At 36.0% G+C, this 8,259-nt stretch overlaps 1 long non-coding RNA gene across 2 annotated transcripts; it reads right to left on the reverse strand.

Moving 5' to 3' along the window:
- On the reverse strand, positions 5,442–6,338 carry LOC104779501. Of its 2 annotated transcripts, XR_002037615.1 has the most exons (4): positions 6,167–6,338; positions 5,953–6,071; positions 5,802–5,858; positions 5,442–5,713 (listed from the first exon to the last, which is right to left on the reverse strand). It is a non-coding gene; the product is annotated as an uncharacterized LOC104779501 (long non-coding RNA). The 2 variants fall into 2 exon arrangements; XR_766485.2 differs by having other exon boundaries at positions 5,802–6,071.

The following is an 8,259-nucleotide window of genomic DNA, read 5'->3' on the forward strand; positions in this document are numbered from 1 at the left end:
TAGTATAATATAAACCCAAATCAAGCGTTCCTTGTAGGTAATGCAATACATGTTTGATACCGTTCCAGTGCCTTTGGGTTGAACAAGAGCTAAATCTAGCTAGGAGGTTCACGGAAAAACATATGTCTGGTCTAGTGTGGCTAGCCAAGAACATTAACGCTCCTATAGAACTGAGGTATGGCACTTCCGGACCGAGAATTTCTTCATCGTCCTTCCTTGAACGGAATGGATCTTTATCCAAATCAAGGCTCCTTACAATCATTGGGCTAGTCAATGGGTGAGATTGGTCCATATTAAACCTCTTGAGTACCTTTTCAGTATATGCCATTTGATGCACAAGGATTCCATCTTTTATGTACTAAAGCTGCAATCCCAAACAGAACTTAGTTTTACCTAGGTCTTTCACTTTAAACTCTTTCTTGAGATATTCAACTGTTTGGGCGATTTTCCCAGAGGTTCCTAGGATATTTAAATCATCCACATATACTGCTATGATTACAAACCCTTTGTTTGCAAACTTCTTTATAAAAATACATGGACTGATGGGATCATTCTTATATCCCTCTTTGGCTAGGTACTCACTTAGTCTATTGTACCACATTCGCCCACTCTGTTTCAGTCTATAAAGGGATTTGTTTAGCCTTTTGCAGTATTGTTCTCGAGAACCGCTCTTATTTTTTAGCTCAATACCCTCTGGTAATCTCATATAAATCTCATTATCCAGTGGACCATATAGATATGCGGTTACAACATCCATTAATCGCAAATCGAGTTTTTCTCTTATAGCCAGACTTAGCAAATATCTAAAAGTCGTTGCATCCATCACAGGGGAGTATGTCTCCTCATAATCTATTCCTGGTCTTTGAGAGAATCCTTGTGCTACAACCCGTGTCTTATATCTCACGATTTCATTACTCTCATTTCTCTTTCTTACAAAGACCCATTTATGTCCAACTGGCTTTATATCGAATGGTGTCCTTAAGATCGGAACAAACACATTCCTCTTCTTTAAAGAGTTTAACTCCACGTCAATGACTTCTTTCCATTTTAACCAATCTTTACTTTGAGTGCACTCTAATATAGATGTGGGTTCATGATCCTCATTTATTTCAAGTTCTACCTTGTATGCAAATATTTCATCAATGTCGACATCTTTACGGTTCCATTGTATTCCATACATGATATAATTTATTTAGATCTCATTAATATCAATACCTTCAGGTCCTTGAGGTTCAGCGTCCCAAACCTCATTTGGTACCTTAGGATTTGCCGCGGCCATGTCTATAATTTCCTTAACCTCGGTTTGGTTGGCACCTTTCTTAGATTTCAGAGGGTTCTTATCTTTGGAACCTAATGGTCTACCATGTTTCAAACGGGCCATAGACTCTGTAGCAACTTGAATATTGTGTTCCTTTTGAACATCAATACGTACTGGTGTATTACAAGCTGGTATGTACGATTTTATTACTCTCTTAGGATCAGCAAAGTAATTTGGCAATTGATTAGCTAGCTTTTGCAAATTTATAATCTTTAGGACCTCTGCCTCACATGCTAGAGTCCGAGGATCTTGCCAATTTAAGGATGTTTGATTCCATGATAATTCTTTGACTAGCTTGTTTTTCTCTCCACCCAACATAGGAAATTTGGATTCAGCAAACTGACAATCCGCGTATCTGGCTCAAAATACTTAATAATGGTGGGAGAATCATATCCAACATATATTCCCATCCTCCTTTGAGGTCCCATCTTAGTTCTCTGTGGTGGAGCAATTGGTACATAAACGACACACCCGAATGTTCTTAGATGGGATATGTCTGGCTCATGACCCGTTAATAATTGGGATGGTGAATAGTTATATTCACTAGATGACCTGATACGTATTAATTCAGCTGCATGTAATACTGTGTGTCCCCAAGCCGACACAGGAAGTTGCGACCTCATAAGCAATGGCCGAGCAATCAATTGAATACGTTTAATGAAAGATTCAGCTAATCCATTTTATGCATGGACATGTGCCACAGGATGTTCCACACTCACCCCATGGACATACAATATTCATTAAACGCTTGGGATGTAAATTCACCAGCATTGTCTAGACGTATAGTCTTAAGTGGAAAATCTGGAAAGTGGGCTCGCAGACGTATAATCTGGGCCAGCAATCTAGCAAACGCAAGGTTTCTAGTTGACAATAAGCAAACATGCGACCATCTGATCGATGCATCAATAAGGACCATGAAATATCTAAACGTCCCACAAGGTGGGTGTATTGGTCCACATATATCTCCTTGTATCCTTTCCAGAAAGTTTAAACTCTCTTTAGTGACTTTCACTGGTGATGGCCTTATAATAAGTTTCCCTTGTGCACATGCTACACACGTGAGATTTTTAGGGATAACTTTTCTTTCTTTAAGAGTGTGCCCATTAGAATTCTTTATTAGCTTACGCATCATGTTAGAACCCGGATGGCCAAGCCGGTCATGCCATAAAGTGAATTGTTCATTGAACATTTTATTCATTGCCAAATTAGCCTCTATCATATTTATCTTAGCATGGTATAAACCAGTGGCTAGTGCGGGTATAGACTCTAGGACTTTCTTATGTCCTTGGGTGATTTCCGTAATATGTAGGAACTCTTGGTTTCCTTCACCCTTAGTTTCAACATGGAAACCGTTCAAACAAATGTCCTTAAAACTCAATAAGCTCCTCTTTGATCTGGGTGAATATAAGGCATCACTTAGTTCAAGATGTGTGCCATTAGGTAATAATATATGAGTCTGGTCGTAGCCTTCAATTAGACTTGCTATACCCGCTATTGTGCTAATATTGGCATTTTTCAAAAATGAGATTTAGCAAAATATCTCTTATCATTCAAAATTGTGTGGCTTGGTCCACTATCCACCACAATTATATTTTTGTCCTCAGCCATTTCTCAATATGGACAAGAATTATGTTTTATCCATAAAAGCATAACAAATGCATATTTAAAGGTAATAATATAATTGGTTTTAAACCAAAATAATAATTCAAAATCATAATCCAATAAAATTCAAAGTATAAAACATAGAAATTAAATCAAGACAATTTTAAAAGTAATTATCCTCTCCTAGACAATCTGAAATCTCATAATCCAATTGGTCATCATTCTCATGGTTAAAATCTTCTTCACCATCGAGATGAACCAGGTTAGCTTATGGATTTTTTTTTCAAACTCTCTTGATAGAGATCAATAAGATGCTTAAATGTTCTGCATGTCTTAGCCCAATGATTTGCCATACCACATCGGTGATAAACCGATTTAGTCTTATGTTGCGGTTTGAAAATTCTGCGGCCTCTACCACGACCACGACCGAAGTCGGATCGGTTCCCACGGCCATAACCTCACAATACTGTCTTGAATATGTCTTAAAACCCTTTTCACAATACTGTTGCTGAAGTAGTATGTTATTAGTGTGAAAGGTTGAGAATGTCTTCTCTAGCAAGTCCTCCTCAGTAACCTCCTTACCACATAATTTCAATATCCAGACTATCTTAAATAGCTCTGAATTATACTCATCCACGAATTTAAAATCCTGGATCCTTAGATTTTTCCAATCGAATTGAGCCTTTGGTAGGAGCACCGTCTTTTGGTGTCCATCTGTTTTTCAACTCTGTCCAAAGGTCAAGAGGATTATCAATGGTAAGGTACTGGTTCTTGAGACTATCAGCAAGATGATGGCGTATGTGCAAATCGCCTTATATCTAATTTTCTCAGTGCAATTATTATCATCCTCAATGCACTCACATAGGTCCTTTGATTTCAGGTTAATCTTAGTATCCAATGCCCATTATAAAATACAAAACATGCACCCGATTATTATCATGCGGTATTTGAGACCAAACCATGCAGTTATTTTAGTCTTAGGCCATGCGGTGTTTAAGACCGAACCATGCCAATTGTTTTAGTCTAGGTCATGCAGTATTTAAGACCGAACCATGGATTTAATATTAAACTAGGCCATGCGGTATTTGAGACCGAAACAGGTCATTATATCAAACTAGGCCATGCGGTATATGAGATCGAAACATGTCATTATATCAAACTAGGCCATGCGGTATATGAGACCGAAACATGCCGATTTTAGTAGATGATTTCTTGTCTTTTATTACATAATTTCGTGGTTTATCACGCATGAAAATAATCCTAGATAAGTCTAGTATGAAACAGGAAAATATGCACATAATTTTAAGTTTTAGAAATTTTCCTTTTCGTAGATAAGATTTCTTTTTTCTTCAATTTTCCTTTTTTTTCTATAAACAGGATAATGACAAAAAATTTAGGGAGCTAGATTTTCTCTAGGATTCCGATTTTAGGGTTTGATTTTAGGGTTTTTGTTTTAAACAAACAATCAAAGATAATCGGGTTTAAGCTTAGAACAAACAGATTAATATTTTTTTCTATGAATTTCAATTTTAGGTTTCTAGTTCTAAGGTTCTCATGCAAACGATTTTCAAGCAAGCAATCAACAACAACCAGATTTTAATCATAGCATAATTGGTTTAATTGCAATCAATCTAAGCAATCCTAAAACCTTACAGCAATCGATTTTAAAGTTTTAGGGTTTTAGAGTTTCAAAGCTTAGAGTTTTTGTTTCTTGATTGTTACTTGTAGATTTTAGGGTTCTATTAGATTTAAGAGATCAGGTTCGATTCATATGTTCTAAGAAGGTTTGATTTATTTACCTTCCACAGTTTGGGGTTGACTGGAATTGATCCGGGAGCTAAAGACCTCGGATATATCTTGAGCTTTTTATCACGAACAGGCAACGAACCTCAGACTGGTTTTGAATACAAACTAGAACCGATCTCCAAGCTTGAACAATCACGAACTTGATCCGTTTGAGAGCTTGGACGAACAGGAGAAGATGTGCGGTGGCTTTAGGGTTTTAGGGATTTTCTCAGTTGGAGTTTAGGGAAAACTCGTGCTGATAACGTGTTGTGAAACTAGAGAAACTCGAAGGAGGTTTTCTCTCTTATTATTATTAACTCAATCGAATGTTACATATATATAGGGATAGATAAACCCTTAGTACAAAACCGAATAGGAATAGGAATTAGGCAATGGGCCTTCGGCCATGGGCCTTACACACTAGGACATGTATGGGCCGGTTATGGAAGGTCCACCATCCGTGTTTTACAACATAATAAGATTTATAAAATAATCAAAAGTAAAATAAAAAGACAAATAAATTAAGGAAACAAATTCTGTAGACTTTTTATTAATGAAATTATTTCGGTTTAGGTTTATAAAGGAGAATTAAAATTTAAATTTTTTAATTAATAAAATATATGTCGGTTTAAGTTTATAAAAGAATGATTAGAGTTTAGATTTTACAATTAAACAAAATTATGTCGGTTTAGGTTTACAAAAAAGTGGCTAAAGTTTAGATTTTACAATTAATAAAATTAATAAATTATATGTTGGTTTGGGTTTACAAAAGAGTGTTAGGGTTTAGAGCATTGTCATTGCACATACTCAAATAAATGTTTCTATCTTTTATTAATATTAAAACTAATACTAATCTCTCCTCACCCTTGTTTTTTTTTTGTCCTCCCATTAGTCATCTTTGGGTGTCTAATTTTTTGATTGCCATACAAGAATAGAACACAACTCAATGAAAACATTTTGCAGTAGCCAAACTCCACCAAGCACTTTCAATCCAAAATCAACATGTGGCTGCATAGAGAATCATGCTGATCAACATGTGGTAAAGCAAGTAACTTTCAAATCAGTTCTGAGTCACTTTTATGTGAGATATAGCGACCTTTTCCATTAATGAAACTACAACCATTCCAAAACAAGGGAAGGTCGGCAGAAGAGGCTGCAAAGGTAAAAGATGATAAAACTTCCGTGTTTATGGAACTAAGAGTAGTAAAGCTTTGCATTGCTTGCGTTCCATTATCACTCTTACTGACCTGAACTCTAATTCGTAAAGACATCATCTTTAGCACCAAAACAATGTTGGGATTTCCTGCCCACTTTATTGATGGTTCTAACAAAAGCTCCTTCTCGTTGGTCTCATAGAACTTAACTCCTGCAGGAGATTAGAGACAAAATGTCATTAACCAAATTAGCACATAGAACACAACGGTAAGAGATCACAAGAACTAAATGGGACCAAGGATTTACCGTGAACTGTTGGTGGAAGCGTTCCAAGACTCAATTTTTCAAACTCAATAGATTCTATACAGAACTTCCCAATATAATCTGCAAATATAGGTTGTGTAGAACTCCGGATGATCCTGCAAATAGCTTATACAAGAAAAGAAACCTAAAGCTTTAAACACAGTAGCGGCATATATAGAAGAACTGGTTTGGTGGATAGAGAACAATTAAGAATGGTTTGGTAGTTGCATTTATGGTAAAGTGGTTAGGTAAGGTTTAAGTGTTTGTTGTGTTTAAGTATGACATAACACACAATCAATGACAACTACCACCCAATTTATGTTTAACTATTACAACTACCAAGCAATTTATGTTTAAGTGTGACCAAACAAGCTATCAATGTGAAGAACCAAACAAGACTTAAAACAAGACTTACAACATAACCAAAACAAGACTTAGAACGTAAACAGAACAAGAGACAATAAATGATAAAAAACGTAACCAAAGCAAGACTTACAACCCATGTTTTAGAAATCGCTAGGTGCTAGTCGGGCGGTCGAGCTAGGCCTAGCGATTAATCAATTAATCGGAAATTACACGGGGATTAATCGGGAACTAGTTTTAGGGCTTATATCTAACATTAAAAGTATATATATTATTTCATGTGTAAAATTACAAATATCTCCGATGGTGTAGTGGTTTTAGTCCCTATTACGAAGTCATACGTCCATGGTTCGAGTCTCAGCAGTATATTTTTAATCAATTCACTTTATAAAAGGGTAAAATCGGTATTGTCGCTTCATCTTCTTCCTTCCGACTGCGCACCCACAAACCCTAAAACGCGAGCCACTGTAATTTTTCCGTTTCCCAACATTTTTTGGTTCGGTTTACACCATACTATATACAAAACCTTTAGATCTAATTATAAATAATCGATTTTCATCATAACTCTAACAAAAATTTGAGTTTTTTTTTCACATATCCGATTTATTGACCGAGTTTACTAAACTCGCGGCGGCTGGGTGCCGCCGAGCGCTTTTCCGGCGATTAACCGGCCGCCAAGACCGATTTTTAAAACAGGGCTTACACCCTAATCGCTATGTTATCAGCCCAACAACTACAAGCAAAACGTGAACAAAACACAATTTAAGACTTTAATCTAAAACTACACACAAAGCTGAAGTAAATATAAGTCTGAGGAATAACATACCTTCGACTACGATACGATGACAATGGCTTCAGTCTCAGTGCTTCGATACTTGAGATTCATGGCCTCAAACTTCAATATCGGTTTGGGTTTATAAAAGAGTGGTTAGGGTTTAGATTTACAATTAAACAAAATTGTATTTCATTATGGTTTATAAATGAGTGGTTAGGGTTTATATTATACAATTAAATAAAATTATATATCGGTTTGGATTTATAAAAAGTGATTTGGATTTAGATGTTATAATTAAAAACTATAATATAATGTTTAGAATTAATAATTTTAAAATTGGTTGATAAACAGAATTGGTTTCCTTAATTAAGAGAGGGTGATCCAGCGCCTAGCGCCTAAATAGGCGGTTTAGACGTTTAGAGTGTAATTGCAGTTTCAGAGAAGACACAATATTGCACTACAATGATCTGAATATATTCATCACGTCTCAATGCGTTTTATAGTTTTACAACAACTGAAGCAAACTAAAAACAAGGACACAACTCCACTAGCTTAACCACTAAGCTAGTTTTACGCAAAACAGAATTGACTGAAACAAACTAAAGAGAACAAGTCTCTTTTATTCCTAAACTTACGGAAACAAAGGCACGACCCAATAAACTCAACATCCCTCCCCTGAACTGAAGTCTCTTAAGAACTCAGTTCAAAATGCTCATTCCAAAAGCTTCACGAATTCTCTAAAACGTTACCATCTTCAACGGCTTTGTCATGATATCTTTAATGGCTCCTTCTTTAACCAAGTCCCTTAGAAAATGATAACGAACCTTGATATGTTTGGATCTCCCGTGTAAAACAGCATTCTTAGACAGCTTGATAGTAGAAGTATTGTTACACAACAGCACCATTTCTCCTCCTTTATCGTATCCGATTTCCTCTAGAACTCTTCCCATCCAAACAG

The sequence above is a fragment of the Camelina sativa genome, chromosome 4 (genome assembly GCF_000633955.1).
Source record: "Camelina sativa cultivar DH55 chromosome 4, Cs, whole genome shotgun sequence".
NCBI classification, from domain to species: Eukaryota; Viridiplantae; Streptophyta; class Magnoliopsida; order Brassicales; family Brassicaceae; genus Camelina; species Camelina sativa.